General features: G+C 46.5%; 15 non-coding genes across 15 annotated transcripts; 4 read left to right on the forward strand and 11 right to left on the reverse strand.

Moving 5' to 3' along the window:
- Positions 1 to 340: 340 nt before the first annotated feature.
- On the reverse strand, positions 341 to 422 carry trnas-gcu (transfer RNA serine (anticodon GCU)). Its single transcript has one exon. It is a non-coding gene; the product is annotated as a tRNA-Ser (tRNA).
- A 1,033-nt stretch (positions 423 to 1,455) lies between these two features.
- Positions 1,456 to 1,596, forward strand: LOC148980511 (U4 spliceosomal RNA). The gene has a single exon (XR_016168635.1). It is a non-coding gene; the product is annotated as a U4 spliceosomal RNA (small nuclear RNA).
- A 1,013-nt stretch (positions 1,597 to 2,609) lies between these two features.
- On the reverse strand, positions 2,610 to 2,691 carry trnas-gcu (transfer RNA serine (anticodon GCU)). The gene has a single exon. It is a non-coding gene; the product is annotated as a tRNA-Ser (tRNA).
- A 374-nt stretch (positions 2,692 to 3,065) lies between these two features.
- Positions 3,066 to 3,147, reverse strand: trnas-gcu (transfer RNA serine (anticodon GCU)). The gene has a single exon. It is a non-coding gene; the product is annotated as a tRNA-Ser (tRNA).
- Positions 3,148 to 5,667: 2,520 nt separating this feature from the next.
- LOC148980514 (U4 spliceosomal RNA) lies at positions 5,668 to 5,808 on the forward strand. Its single transcript, XR_016168750.1, has one exon. It is a non-coding gene; the product is annotated as a U4 spliceosomal RNA (small nuclear RNA).
- Positions 5,809 to 6,437: 629 nt separating this feature from the next.
- On the reverse strand, positions 6,438 to 6,519 carry trnas-gcu (transfer RNA serine (anticodon GCU)). Its single transcript has one exon. It is a non-coding gene; the product is annotated as a tRNA-Ser (tRNA).
- A 302-nt stretch (positions 6,520 to 6,821) lies between these two features.
- Positions 6,822 to 6,903, reverse strand: trnas-gcu (transfer RNA serine (anticodon GCU)). The gene has a single exon. It is a non-coding gene; the product is annotated as a tRNA-Ser (tRNA).
- Positions 6,904 to 7,277: 374 nt separating this feature from the next.
- Positions 7,278 to 7,359, reverse strand: trnas-gcu (transfer RNA serine (anticodon GCU)). The gene has a single exon. It is a non-coding gene; the product is annotated as a tRNA-Ser (tRNA).
- A 1,033-nt stretch (positions 7,360 to 8,392) lies between these two features.
- LOC148980518 (U4 spliceosomal RNA) lies at positions 8,393 to 8,533 on the forward strand. The gene has a single exon (XR_016168737.1). It is a non-coding gene; the product is annotated as a U4 spliceosomal RNA (small nuclear RNA).
- A 916-nt stretch (positions 8,534 to 9,449) lies between these two features.
- Positions 9,450 to 9,531, reverse strand: trnas-gcu (transfer RNA serine (anticodon GCU)). Its single transcript has one exon. It is a non-coding gene; the product is annotated as a tRNA-Ser (tRNA).
- Positions 9,532 to 9,677: 146 nt separating this feature from the next.
- trnas-gcu (transfer RNA serine (anticodon GCU)) lies at positions 9,678 to 9,759 on the reverse strand. The gene has a single exon. It is a non-coding gene; the product is annotated as a tRNA-Ser (tRNA).
- Positions 9,760 to 11,020: 1,261 nt separating this feature from the next.
- LOC148980521 (U4 spliceosomal RNA) lies at positions 11,021 to 11,161 on the forward strand. Its single transcript, XR_016168636.1, has one exon. It is a non-coding gene; the product is annotated as a U4 spliceosomal RNA (small nuclear RNA).
- Positions 11,162 to 11,790: 629 nt separating this feature from the next.
- Positions 11,791 to 11,872, reverse strand: trnas-gcu (transfer RNA serine (anticodon GCU)). The gene has a single exon. It is a non-coding gene; the product is annotated as a tRNA-Ser (tRNA).
- Positions 11,873 to 12,174: 302 nt separating this feature from the next.
- Positions 12,175 to 12,256, reverse strand: trnas-gcu (transfer RNA serine (anticodon GCU)). The gene has a single exon. It is a non-coding gene; the product is annotated as a tRNA-Ser (tRNA).
- A 374-nt stretch (positions 12,257 to 12,630) lies between these two features.
- trnas-gcu (transfer RNA serine (anticodon GCU)) lies at positions 12,631 to 12,712 on the reverse strand. The gene has a single exon. It is a non-coding gene; the product is annotated as a tRNA-Ser (tRNA).
- Between the last annotated feature and the right edge of the window lie 10 nt (positions 12,713 to 12,722).

The following is a 12,722-nucleotide window of genomic DNA, read 5'->3' on the forward strand; positions in this document are numbered from 1 at the left end:
GGTGTGTTTCTGCCGCTATATTAAGGATGACTTTGCTAAACATGGCAGGCCGGGTACATTGAACGGCTTTGCCAGGCACACTTCGCTCTCTGAAAACGCTAAAGACATCAAACGACGAGGATGGGATTCGAACCCACGTGTGCAGAGCACAATGGATTAGCAGTACATCGCCTTAACCACTCGGCCACCTCGTCACTCTCCTGCATGTGTTGCCCGAAGCTGGGCTGTGGTGTGTTTCTGCCGCTATATTAAGGATGACTTTGCTAAACATGGCAGGCCGGGTACATTGAACGGCTTTGCCAGGCACACTTGGCTCTCTGAAAACGCTAAAGACATCAAACGACGAGGATGGGATTCGAACCCACGCGTGCAGAGCACAATGGATTAGCAGTCCATCGCCTTAACCACTCGGCCACCTCGTCACTCGACCAGACCTGTTTTCCCGAAGCTGGGCAGTGGTGTGTTTCGGCAGCTATTTTAAGGATGATGTTGTTAAAGTTGGCAGCAAGGTTCTTTGAATGGCTTTGCCAGGCGCACTTTGCTCTCTCGACACATTCAGCTAAAGCTCGCCTTGAGGGGCACCTGTGCGGTTGACGTGTTCACTACATTTTCTCTCTGTTTCTGCAGCTATATTAAGGATGATGTCGCTAAATTTGGCAGGTAGGGTACATTGAACGGCTTTGCCAGGCGCACTTGGCTCTCTGAAAACACTAAAGACATCAAACGACGAGGATGATATTCAAACCCACGTGTGCACAACACAACATAATAGCAGTCCATCACCTAACCACTCAGCCACCTCGCCACAACTTTTTGGATGTTGGAAGTAGTAATTTGGTGCTTTTCAACCCCATCTCATTAACATGATGGAGATACAGTTCACCATATTGTGTTGGAAATGGTTTGGCTGATGAGAGAGGTAACCCTTCGACTGACCTGCAAGGAGCATTGGGTTCTATGGGTTAGGAGACTCACAACTGTTTTGATAGAGGGAGATCTGCTTATGTTTCATTTGTGTGCTGCTTCTGATTTGTTGGAAAGAACCTAGAGAGAACGCCTGGGTCGAGAAAAAGGCAGCATAGCTTGCATTGGACCTCTCTCCGAATATGTTTGCAGTGTGCACTCTTCATTATCCTACCCAACCTCGTAGGGAGCTCGTGGAATCGATCCCGAACTCAAACATATTCTTGGACATTGAGCTTTATAACTCCGCCCCTTTGCTACCAGGATCCACAATTCTCTCCCCCCAAAATTAGAAAGCAGCGCATTTTTTGTTCTTTGAGTGAAGAGATAACAATGATAAAACCTTTTTGTGCACATACCTCACCTGTTTCGTAGACACACCATGCAGCCGTCAGTGCCCAAAAGCTTATTACATGGCAGTTTAAAGCTTGATACCACCCTGTCGTTCCATGTCCAGATAAAAGCACAGAAGACGCTGCTCCTTTTGCCGGCATTCTTTCGCAGAGGCAATATCGTAGTCTATGAGGTTTATCCGAGACGTGATCTTTGCTGGTTGAAAACTTTACCCAATACCCCGCTGGGATGACTTGAAATATAGTCAGCCTTGGCAATTTTTGACGGTCTCTTAGGAGGCTTTGAGACTTGTTGAAAGAACAGAATTGTGCTTTCGCTCCTTGAAAGTGCTGCATTCACTGTGACGGTGAAGACATGAGCTTGAAGACGGTTGGTGTAGTCAGTATTTGGACCTCCCTTAGAATGTGTTTTTGTTTTTATAAAGGTCATATCCATGCAACAGGGGCCTTCTTGTTTTGATCCTGTCCTCGACAATGTTTTCAGAAATGAACAGGTGCTTTTTCTGCAGCTACAATTAAAATGAAATTCAGCTAAAGCTTGCCTTGAGGGGCACCCTTGCAGTTGACCTGTTCGCTAGGCTCTCTGTTTCTGCAGCTATTTTAAGGATGACGTCGTTAAAGTTGGCAGCAAGGTCCTTTGCCAGGCGCACTTGTCTCTCTCGAAACACTAAACACATCAAACGACAAGGATGGAATTCGAACCCACGCGTGCAGAGCACAATCGATTAGCAGTCCATCGCCTTAACCACTCGGCCACCTCGTCACTCGCCTGCATGTGTTGCCCGAAGCTGGGCTGTGGTGTGTTTCTGCCACTATATTAAGGATGACTTTGCTAAACATGGCAGGCCGGGTACATTGAACGGCTTTGCCAGGCACACTTGGCTCTCTGAAAACACTAAAGACATCAAACGACGAGGACGGGATTCGAACCCACGCGTGCAGAGCACAATGGATTAGCAGTCCATCGCCTTAACCACTCGGCCACCTCGTCACTCGACCACACCTGTTTTCCCGAAGCTGGGCAGTGGTGTGTTTCGGCAGCTATTTTAAGGATGATGTTGTTAAAGTTGGCAGCAAGGTTCTTTGAATGGCTTTGCCAGGCGCACTTTGCTCTCTCGACACATTCAGCTAAAGCTCGCCTTGAGGGGCACCTGTGCGGTTGACGTGTTCACTACATTTTCTCTCTGTTTCTGCAGCTATATTAAGGATGATGTCGCTAAATTTGGCAGGTAGGGTACATTGAACGGCTTTGCCAGGCGCACTCGTCTCTCTCGAAACACTAAACACATCAAACGACGAGGATGGGATTCGAACCCACGCGTGCAGAGCACAATGGATTAGCAGTCCATCGCCTTAACCACTCGGCCACCTCGTCACTCTCCAGCATGTGTTGCCCGAAGCTGGGCTGTGGTGTGTTTCTGCCGCTATATTAAGGATGACTTTGCTAAACATGGCAGGCCGGGTACATTGAACGGCTTTGCCAGGCACACTTCGCTCTCTGAAAACGCTAAAGACATCAAACGACGAGGATGGGATTCGAACCCACGTGTGCAGAGCACAATGGATTAGCAGTACATCGCCTTAACCACTCGGCCACCTCGTCACTCTCCTGCATGTGTTGCCCGAAGCTGGGCTGTGGTGTGTTTCTGCCGCTATATTAAGGATGACTTTGCTAAACATGGCAGGCCGGGTACATTGAACGGCTTTGCCAGGCACACTTGGCTCTCTGAAAACGCTAAAGACATCAAACGACGAGGATGGGATTCGAACCCACGCGTGCAGAGCACAATGGATTAGCAGTCCATCGCCTTAACCACTCGGCCACCTCGTCACTCGACCAGACCTGTTTTCCCGAAGCTGGGCAGTGGTGTGTTTCGGCAGCTATTTTAAGGATGATGTTGTTAAAGTTGGCAGCAAGGTTCTTTGAATGGCTTTGCCAGGCGCACTTTGCTCTCTCGACACATTCAGCTAAAGCTCGCCTTGAGGGGCACCTGTGCGGTTGACGTGTTCACTACATTTTCTCTCTGTTTCTGCAGCTATATTAAGGATGATGTCGCTAAATTTGGCAGGTAGGGTACATTGAACGGCTTTGCCAGGCGCACTTGGCTCTCTGAAAACACTAAAGACATCAAACGACGAGGATGATATTCAAACCCACGTGTGCACAACACAACATAATAGCAGTCCATCACCTAACCACTCAGCCACCTCGCCACAACTTTTTGGATGTTGGAAGTAGGGCTGGGCGATATATCGAACGATATTGAATGCGCATCTAATCAGTAAAGCCGGTTCCTTGATTAGCAGTAAATCACCTTCACCTGCTTTCAGATGGAGCGGCATTCACTACAAAGAGCCGTAGATCACTGACAAGCTGAGCCAAATCGCGTTAATATCGAGGACATATCGATATCGATATTTAATGCGATATGGCTCAGCTGGTCAGTGAACTACGGCTCTTCCTCATGACAAAATCTCCCGTGTTAAATTAACACACCTGGGAGTGTATATGAGTCCACACTCAAGAGTGTTAAAGTTAATAAGATAATTAAGTGATTAAATGAGTGATGATTGAGCATTATTGAAGACACCTAAAGCAGAATCACAAGGAAAAAATCTAAAATTTTAAGCCACCGTTATGGAGATGAGTGTTTGCTTTAGTTGGGCTCTTCACCCTTATAATATTTACTTTATATTTTAATTTGCTGTTGCATCTGAGTTATATCTATCAGATGAACAAAAATAAACAATAATAAAATGATTGTAGTCATATAATGACATTTATCGTTTGAACTCTATCTCCTTATATATAAAATGTATAATAACATTTATTTATACATTTATTTATAAAATTTATAACATATAATTTATTCTGTTGCTTAGTGTATGACTTAGATTCTGAATAAATGTCCAGAATGTTAAAAATAATAGACAGTTTTCTCAAAAGTTGCTTAAAAGAAAAAAACCTTTCCTTTAGGCACACACAGACCTCAAGATTCAGTCAATGCTTCTCAACAACGGTGACGAGTAGAATATTCAAGTAGGAAAAGTAAATTACATCGACAATTCAGATCATAATTTATTCAAACCGCAATGCATGATGGGAGCCATTAATGAGTTGTGATTGGTGGCAACAAGGATTAATTTCGCCACCACAGTTGAGATAGACAGGCTGATTATTGATCTCTGTGTTTCTAAATAAACATGAAAGTGATTTGATCAGAATAACATTTATTAATTATTTTATGTTAATAGAAAAATACAGATATGCAGTACAATCACTAAAATCTTGCTAACAAGTTAAGCCAAATCATCTGAAAAGTTTCATTTTATAGATCACAGCATGATTATGTCAAAACATAACCAACACTATAAGATCAAATTTGTCTTATTTGACTGCTATTAATCAATAACAGCAGACACACAAAATTTAAAGTGAAAGTATAAGTGTCAAGAGCCCAACTAAAGCAGACACTGATCTCCATAACGGTGACTTACAATTTGTGATTTTGTCCTTCAGCGATTCTGCTTGTGATCATCAGGTGTCTTCAATAATGCTCAACCACCACTAAATTAATCACTTAATTATCTCGTTAACTTTAACACTCATATCGTCCATTTGAAAGCATGTGAAGGTGATTTACTGCTAATCAAGGAACCGGCTTTACTGATTAGATGCGCATAACAATATCGGGCGATATATCGCCCAGCCCTAGTTGGAAGTAGTAATTTGGTGCTTTTCAACCCCATCTCATTAACATGATGGAGATACAGTTCACCATATTGTGTTGGAAATGGTTTGGCTGATGAGAGAGGTAACCCTTCGACTGACCTGCAAGGAGCATTGGGTTCTATGGGTTAGGAGACTCACAACTGTTTTGATAGAGGGAGATCTGCTTATGTTTCATTTGTGTGCTGCTTCTGATTTGTTGGAAAGAACCTAGAGAGAACGCCTGGGTCGAGAAAAAGGCAGCATAGCTTGCATTGGACCTCTCTCCGAATATGTTTGCAGTGTGCACTCTTCATTATCCTACCCAACCTCGTAGGGAGCTCGTGGAATCGATCCCGAACTCAAACATATTCTTGGACATTGAGCTTTATAACTCCGCCCCTTTGCTACCAGGATCCACAATTCTCTCCCCCCAAAATTAGAAAGCAGCGCATTTTTTGTTCTTTGAGTGAAGAGATAACAATGATAAAACCTTTTTGTGCACATACCTCACCTGTTTCGTAGACACACCATGCAGCCGTCAGTGCCCAAAAGCTTATTACATGGCAGTTTAAAGCTTGATACCACCCTGTCGTTCCATGTCCAGATAAAAGCACAGAAGACGCTGCTCCTTTTGCCGGCATTCTTTCGCAGAGGCAATATCGTAGTCTATGAGGTTTATCCGAGACGTGATTTTTGCTGGTTGAAAACTTTACCCAATACCCCGCTGGGATGACTTGAAATATAGTCAGCCTTGGCAATTTTTGACGGTCTCTTAGGAGGCTTTGAGACTTGTTGAAAGAACAGAATTGTGCTTTCGCTCCTTGAAAGTGCTGCATTCACTGTGACGGCGAAGACATGAGCTTGAAGACGGTTGGTGTAGTCAGTATTTGGACCACCCTTAGAATGTGTTTTTGTTTTTATAAAGGTCATATCCATGCAACAGGGGCCTTCTTGTTTTGATCCTGTCCTCGACAATGTTTTCAGAAATGAAAAGGTGCTTTTTCTGCAGCTACAATTAAAATGAAATTCAGCTAAAGCTTGCCTTGAGGGGCACCCCTGCAGTTGACCTGTTCGCTAGGCTCTCTGTTTCTGCAGCTATTTTAAGGATGACGTCGTTAAAGTTGGCAGCAAGGTCCTTTGCCAGGCGCACTTGTCTCTCTCGAAACACTAAACACATCAAACGACAAGGATGGAATTCGAACCCACGCGTGCAGAGCACAATCGATTAGCAGTCCATCGCCTTAACCACTCGGCCACCTCGTCACTCGCCTGCATGTGTTGCCCGAAGCTGGGCTGTGGTGTGTTTCTGCCACTATATTAAGGATGACTTTGCTAAACATGGCAGGCCGGGTACATTGAACGGCTTTGCCAGGCACACTTGGCTCTCTGAAAACACTAAAGACATCAAACGACGAGGATGGGATTCGAACCCACGCGTGCAGAGCACAATGGATTAGCAGTCCATCGCCTTAACCACTCGGCCACCTCGTCACTCGACCACACCTGTTTTCCCGAAGCTGGGCAGTGGTGTGTTTCGGCAGCTATTTTAAGGATGATGTTGTTAAAGTTGGCAGCAAGGTTCTTTGAATGGCTTTGCCAGGCGCACTTTGCTCTCTCGACACATTCAGCTAAAGCTCGCCTTGAGGGGCACCTGTGCGGTTGACGTGTTCACTACATTTTCTCTCTGTTTCTGCAGCTATATTAAGGATGATGTCGCTAAATTTGGCAGGTAGGGTACATTGAACGGCTTTGCCAGGCGCACTCGTCTCTCTCGAAACACTAAACACATCAAACGACGAGGATGGGATTCGAACCCACGCGTGCAGAGCACAATGGATTAGCAGTCCATCGCCTTAACCACTCGGCCACCTCGTCACTCTCCAGCATGTGTTGCCCGAAGCTGGGCTGTGGTGTGTTTCTGCCGCTATATTAAGGATGACTTTGCTAAACATGGCAGGCCGGGTACATTGAACGGCTTTGCCAGGCACACTTCGCTCTCTGAAAACGCTAAAGACATCAAACGACGAGGATGGGATTCGAACCCACGTGTGCAGAGCACAATGGATTAGCAGTACATCGCCTTAACCACTCGGCCACCTCGTCACTCTCCTGCATGTGTTGCCCGAAGCTGGGCTGTGGTGTGTTTCTGCCGCTATATTAAGGATGACTTTGCTAAACATGGCAGGCCGGGTACATTGAACGGCTTTGCCAGGCACACTTGGCTCTCTGAAAACGCTAAAGACATCAAACGACGAGGATGGGATTCGAACCCACGCGTGCAGAGCACAATGGATTAGCAGTCCATCGCCTTAACCACTCGGCCACCTCGTCACTCGACCAGACCTGTTTTCCCGAAGCTGGGCAGTGGTGTGTTTCGGCAGCTATTTTAAGGATGATGTTGTTAAAGTTGGCAGCAAGGTTCTTTGAATGGCTTTGCCAGGCGCACTTTGCTCTCTCGACACATTCAGCTAAAGCTCGCCTTGAGGGGCACCTGTGCGGTTGACGTGTTCACTACATTTTCTCTCTGTTTCTGCAGCTATATTAAGGATGATGTCGCTAAATTTGGCAGGTAGGGTACATTGAACGGCTTTGCCAGGCGCACTTGGCTCTCTGAAAACACTAAAGACATCAAACGACGAGGATGATATTCAAACCCACGTGTGCACAACACAACATAATAGCAGTCCATCACCTAACCACTCAGCCACCTCGCCACAACTTTTTGGATGTTGGAAGTAGTAATTTGGTGCTTTTCAACCCCATCTCATTAACATGATGGACATACAGTTCACCATATTGTGTTGGAAATGGTTTGGCTGATGAGAGAGGTAACCCTTCGACTGACCTGCAAGGAGCATTGGGTTCTATGGGTTAGGAGACTCACAACTGTTTTGATAGAGGGAGATCTGCTTATGTTTCATTTGTGTGCTGCTTCTGATTTGTTGGAAAGAACCTAGAGAGAACGCCTGGGTCGAGAAAAAGGCAGCATAGCTTGCATTGGACCTCTCTCCGAATATGTTTGCAGTGTGCACTCTTCATTATCCTACCCAACCTCGTAGGGAGCTCGTGGAATCGATCCCGAACTCAAACATATTCTTGGACATTGAGCTTTATAACTCCGCCCCTTTGCTACCAGGATCCACAATTCTCTCCCCCCAAAATTAGAAAGCAGCGCATTTTTTGTTCTTTGAGTGAAGAGATAACAATGATAAAACCTTTTTGTGCACATACCTCACCTGTTTCGTAGACACACCATGCAGCCGTCAGTGCCCAAAAGCTTATTACATGGCAGTTTAAAGCTTGATACCACCCTGTCGTTCCATGTCCAGATAAAAGCACAGAAGACGCTGCTCCTTTTGCCGGCATTCTTTCGCAGAGGCAATATCGTAGGCTATGAGGTTTATCCGAGACGTGATCTTTGCTGGTTGAAAACTTTACCCAATACCCCGCTGGGATGACTTGAAATATAGTCAGCCTTGGCAATTTTTGACGGTCTCTTAGGAGGCTTTGAGACTTGTTGAAAGAACAGAATTGTGCTTTCGCTCCTTGAAAGTGCTGCATTCACTGTGACGGCGAAGACATGAGCTTGAAGACGGTTGGTGTAGTCAGTATTTGGACCTCCCTTAGAATGTGTTTTTGTTTTTATAAAGGTCATATCCATGCAACAGGGGCCTTCTTGTTTTGATCCTGTCCTCGACAATGTTTTCAGAAATGAACAGGTGCTTTTTCTGCAGCTACAATTAAAATGAAATTCAGCTAAAGCTTGCCTTGAGGGGCACCCCTGCAGTTGACCTGTTCGCTAGGCTCTCTGTTTCTGCAGCTATTTTAAGGATGACGTCGTTGAAGTTGGCAGCAAGGTCCTTTGCCAGGCACACTTGTCTCTCTCGAAACACTAAACACATCAAACAACAAAAGCTGGGCTGTGGTGTGTTTCTGCCGCTATATTAAGGATGACTTTGCTAAACATGGCAGGCCGGGTACATTGAACGGCTTTGCCAGGCACACTTGGCTCTCTGAAAACACTAAAGACATCAAACGACGAGGATGGGATTCGAACCCACGCATGCAGAGCACAATGGATTAGCAGTCCATCGCCTTAACCACTCGGCCACCTCGTCACTCGACCAAACCTGTTTTCCCGAAGCTGGGCAGTGGTGTGTTTCGGCAGCTATTTTAAGGATGATGTTGTTAAAGTTGGCAGCAAGGTTCTTTGAATGGCTTTGCCAGGCGCACTTTGCACTCTCGACACATTCAGCTAAAGCTCGCCTTGAAGGGCACCTGTGCGGTTGACGTGTTCACTACATTTTCTCTCTGTTTCTGGCAGCTATACTAAGGATGATGTCGCTAAATTTGGCAGATAGGGTACATTGAACGGCTTTGCCAGGCGCACTTGTCTCTCTCGAAACACTAAACACATCAAACGACGAGGATGGGATTCGAACCCACGCGTGCAGAGCACAATGGATTAGCAGTCCATCGCCTTAACCACTCGGCCACCTCGTCACTCTCCTGCATGTGTTGCCCGAAGCTGGGCTGTGGTGTGTTTCTGCCGCTATATTAAGGATGACTTTGCTAAATATGGCAGGCCGGGTACATTGAACGGCTTTGCCAGGCACACTTGGCTCTCTGAAAACGCTAAAGACATCAAACGACGAGGATGGGATTCGAACCCACGCGTGCAGAGCACAATGGATTAGCAGTCCATCGCCTTAACCACTCGGCCACCTCGTCACTCTCCAGCATGTGTTGCCCGAAGCTGGGCTGTGGTGTGTTTCTGCCGCTATATTAAGGATGACTTTGCTAAACATGGCAGGCCGGGTACATTGAACGGCTTTGCCAGGCACACTTGGCTCTCTGAAAACGCTAAAGACATCAAACGACGAGGATGGGATTCAAACCCACGCGTGCAGAGCACAATGGATTAGCAGTCCATCGCCTTAACCACTCGGCCACCTCGTCACTCGACCAGACCTGTTTTCCCGAAGCTGGGCAGTGGTGTGTTTCGGCAGCTATTTTAAGGATGATGTTGTTAAAGTTGGCAGCAAGGTTCTTTGAATGGCTTTGCCAGGCGCACTTTGCTCTCTCGACACATTCAGCTAAAGCTCGCCTTGAGGGGCACCTGTGCGGTTGACGTGTTCACTACATTTTCTCTCTGTTTCTGCAGCTATATTAAGGATGATGTCGCTAAATTTGGCAGGTAGGGTACATTGAACGGCTTTGCCAGGCGCACTTGGCTCTCTGAAAACACTAAAGACATCAAACGACAAGGATGGTATTCAAACCCACGTGTGCACAACACAACATAATAGCAGTCCATCACCTAACCACTCGGCCACCTCGCCACAACCTTTTGGATGTTGGAAGTAGTAATTTGGTGCTTTTCAACCCCATCTCATTAACATGATGGAGATACAGTTCACCATATTGTGTTGGAAATGGTTTGGCTGATGAGAGAGGTAACCCTTCGACTGACCTGCAAGGAGCATTGGGTTCTATGGGTTAGGAGACTCACAACTGTTTTGATAGAGGGAGATCTGCTTATGTTTCATTTGTGTGCTGCTTCTGATTTGTTGGAAAGAACCTAGAGAGAACGCCTGGGTCGAGAAAAAGGCAGCATAGCTTGCATTGGACCTCTCTCAGAATATGTTTGCAGTGTGCACTCTTCATTATCCTACCCAACCTCGTAGGGAGCTCGTGGAATCGATCCCGAACTCAAACATATTCTTGGACATTGAGCTTTATAACTCCGCCCCTTTGCTACCAGGATCCACAATTCTCTCCCCCCAAAATTAGAAAGCAGCGCATTTTTTGTTCTTTGAGTGAAGAGATAACAATGATAAAACCTTTTTGTGCACATACCTCACCTGTTTCGTAGACACACCATGCAGCCGTCAGTGCCCAAAAGCTTATTACATGGCAGTTTAAAGCTTGATACCACCCTGTCGTTCCATGTCCAGATAAAAGCACGGAAGACGCTGCTCCTTTTGCCGGCATTCTTTCGCAGAGGCAATATCGTAGTCTATGAGGTTTATCCGAGACGTGATCTTTGCTGGTTGAAAACTTTACCCAATACCCCGCTGGGATGACTTGAAATATAGTCAGCCTTGGCAATTTTTGACGGTCTCTTAGGAGGCTTTAAGACTTGTTGAAAGAACAGAATTGTGCTTTCGCTCCTTGAAAGTGCTGCATTCACTGTGACGGCGAAGACATGAGCTTGAAGACGGTTGGTGTAGTCAGTATTTGGACCTCCCTTAGAATGTGTTTTTGTTTTTATAAAGGTCATATCCATGCAACAGGGGCCTTCTTGTTTTGATCCTGTCCTCGACAATGTTTTCAGAAATGAACAGGTGCTTTTTCTGCAGCTACAATTAAAATGAAATTCAGCTAAAGCTTGCCTTGAGGGGCACCCCTGCAGTTGACCTGTTCGCTAAGCTCTCTGTTTCTGCAGCTATTTTAACGATGACGTCGTTAAAGTTGGCAGCAAGGTCCTTTGCCAGGCGCACTTGTCTCTCTCGAAACACTAAACACATCAAACGACAAGGATGGAATTCGAACCCACGCGTGCAGAGCACAATCGATTAGCAGTCCATCGCCTTAACCACTCGGCCACCTCGTCACTCGCCTGCATGTGTTGCCCGAAGCTGGGCTGTGGTGTGTTTCTGCCGCTATATTAAGGATGACTTTGCTAAACATGGCAGGCCGGGTACATTGAACGGCTTTGCCAGGCACACTTGGCTCTCTGAAAACGCTAAAGACATCAAACGACGAGGATGGGATTCGAACCCACGCGTGCAGAGCACAATGGATTAGCAGTCCATCGCCTTAACCACTCGGCCACCTCGTCACTCGACCAAACCTGTTTTCCCGAAGCTGGGCAGTGGTGTGTTTCGGCAGCTATTTTAAGGATGATGTTGTTCAAGTTGGCAGCAAGGTTCTTTGAATGGCTTTGCCAGGCGCACTTTGCTCTCTCGACACATTCAGCTAAAGCTCGCCTTGAGGGGCACCTGTGCGGTTGACGTGTTCACTACATTTTCTCTCTGTTTCTGCAGCTATATTAAGGATGATGTCGCTAAATTTGGCAGGTAGGGTACATTGAACGGCTTTGCCAGGCGCACTCGTCTCTCTCGAAACACTAAACACATCAAACGACGAGGATGGGATTCGAACCCACGCGTGCAGAGCACAATGGATTAGCAGTCCATCGCCTTAACCACTCGGCCACCTCGTCACTCTCCAGCATGTGTTGCCCGAAGCTGGGCTGTGGTGTGTTTCTGCCGCTATATTAAGGATGACTTTGCTAAACATGGCAGGCCGGGTACATTGAACGGCTTTGCCAGGCACACTTCGCTCTCTGAAAACGCTAAAGACATCAAACGACGAGGATGGGATTCGAACCCACGTGTGCAGAGCACAATGGATTAGCAGTACATCGCCTTAACCACTCGGCCACCTCGTCACTCTCCTGCATGTGTTGCCCGAAGCTGGGCTGTGGTGTGTTTCTGCCGCTATATTAAGGATGACTTTGCTAAACATGGCAGGCCGGGTACATTGAACGGCTTTGCCAGGCACACTTGGCTCTCTGAAAACGCTAAAGACATCAAACGACGAGGATGGGATTCGAACCCACGCGTGCAGAGCACAATGGATTAGCAGTCCATCGCCTTAACCACTCGGCCACCTCGTCACTCGACCAG

The sequence above is a fragment of the Pimephales promelas genome, chromosome 5 (genome assembly GCF_988280905.1).
Source record: "Pimephales promelas chromosome 5, fPimPro1.hap1.1, whole genome shotgun sequence".
NCBI classification, from domain to species: Eukaryota; Metazoa; Chordata; class Actinopteri; order Cypriniformes; family Leuciscidae; genus Pimephales; species Pimephales promelas.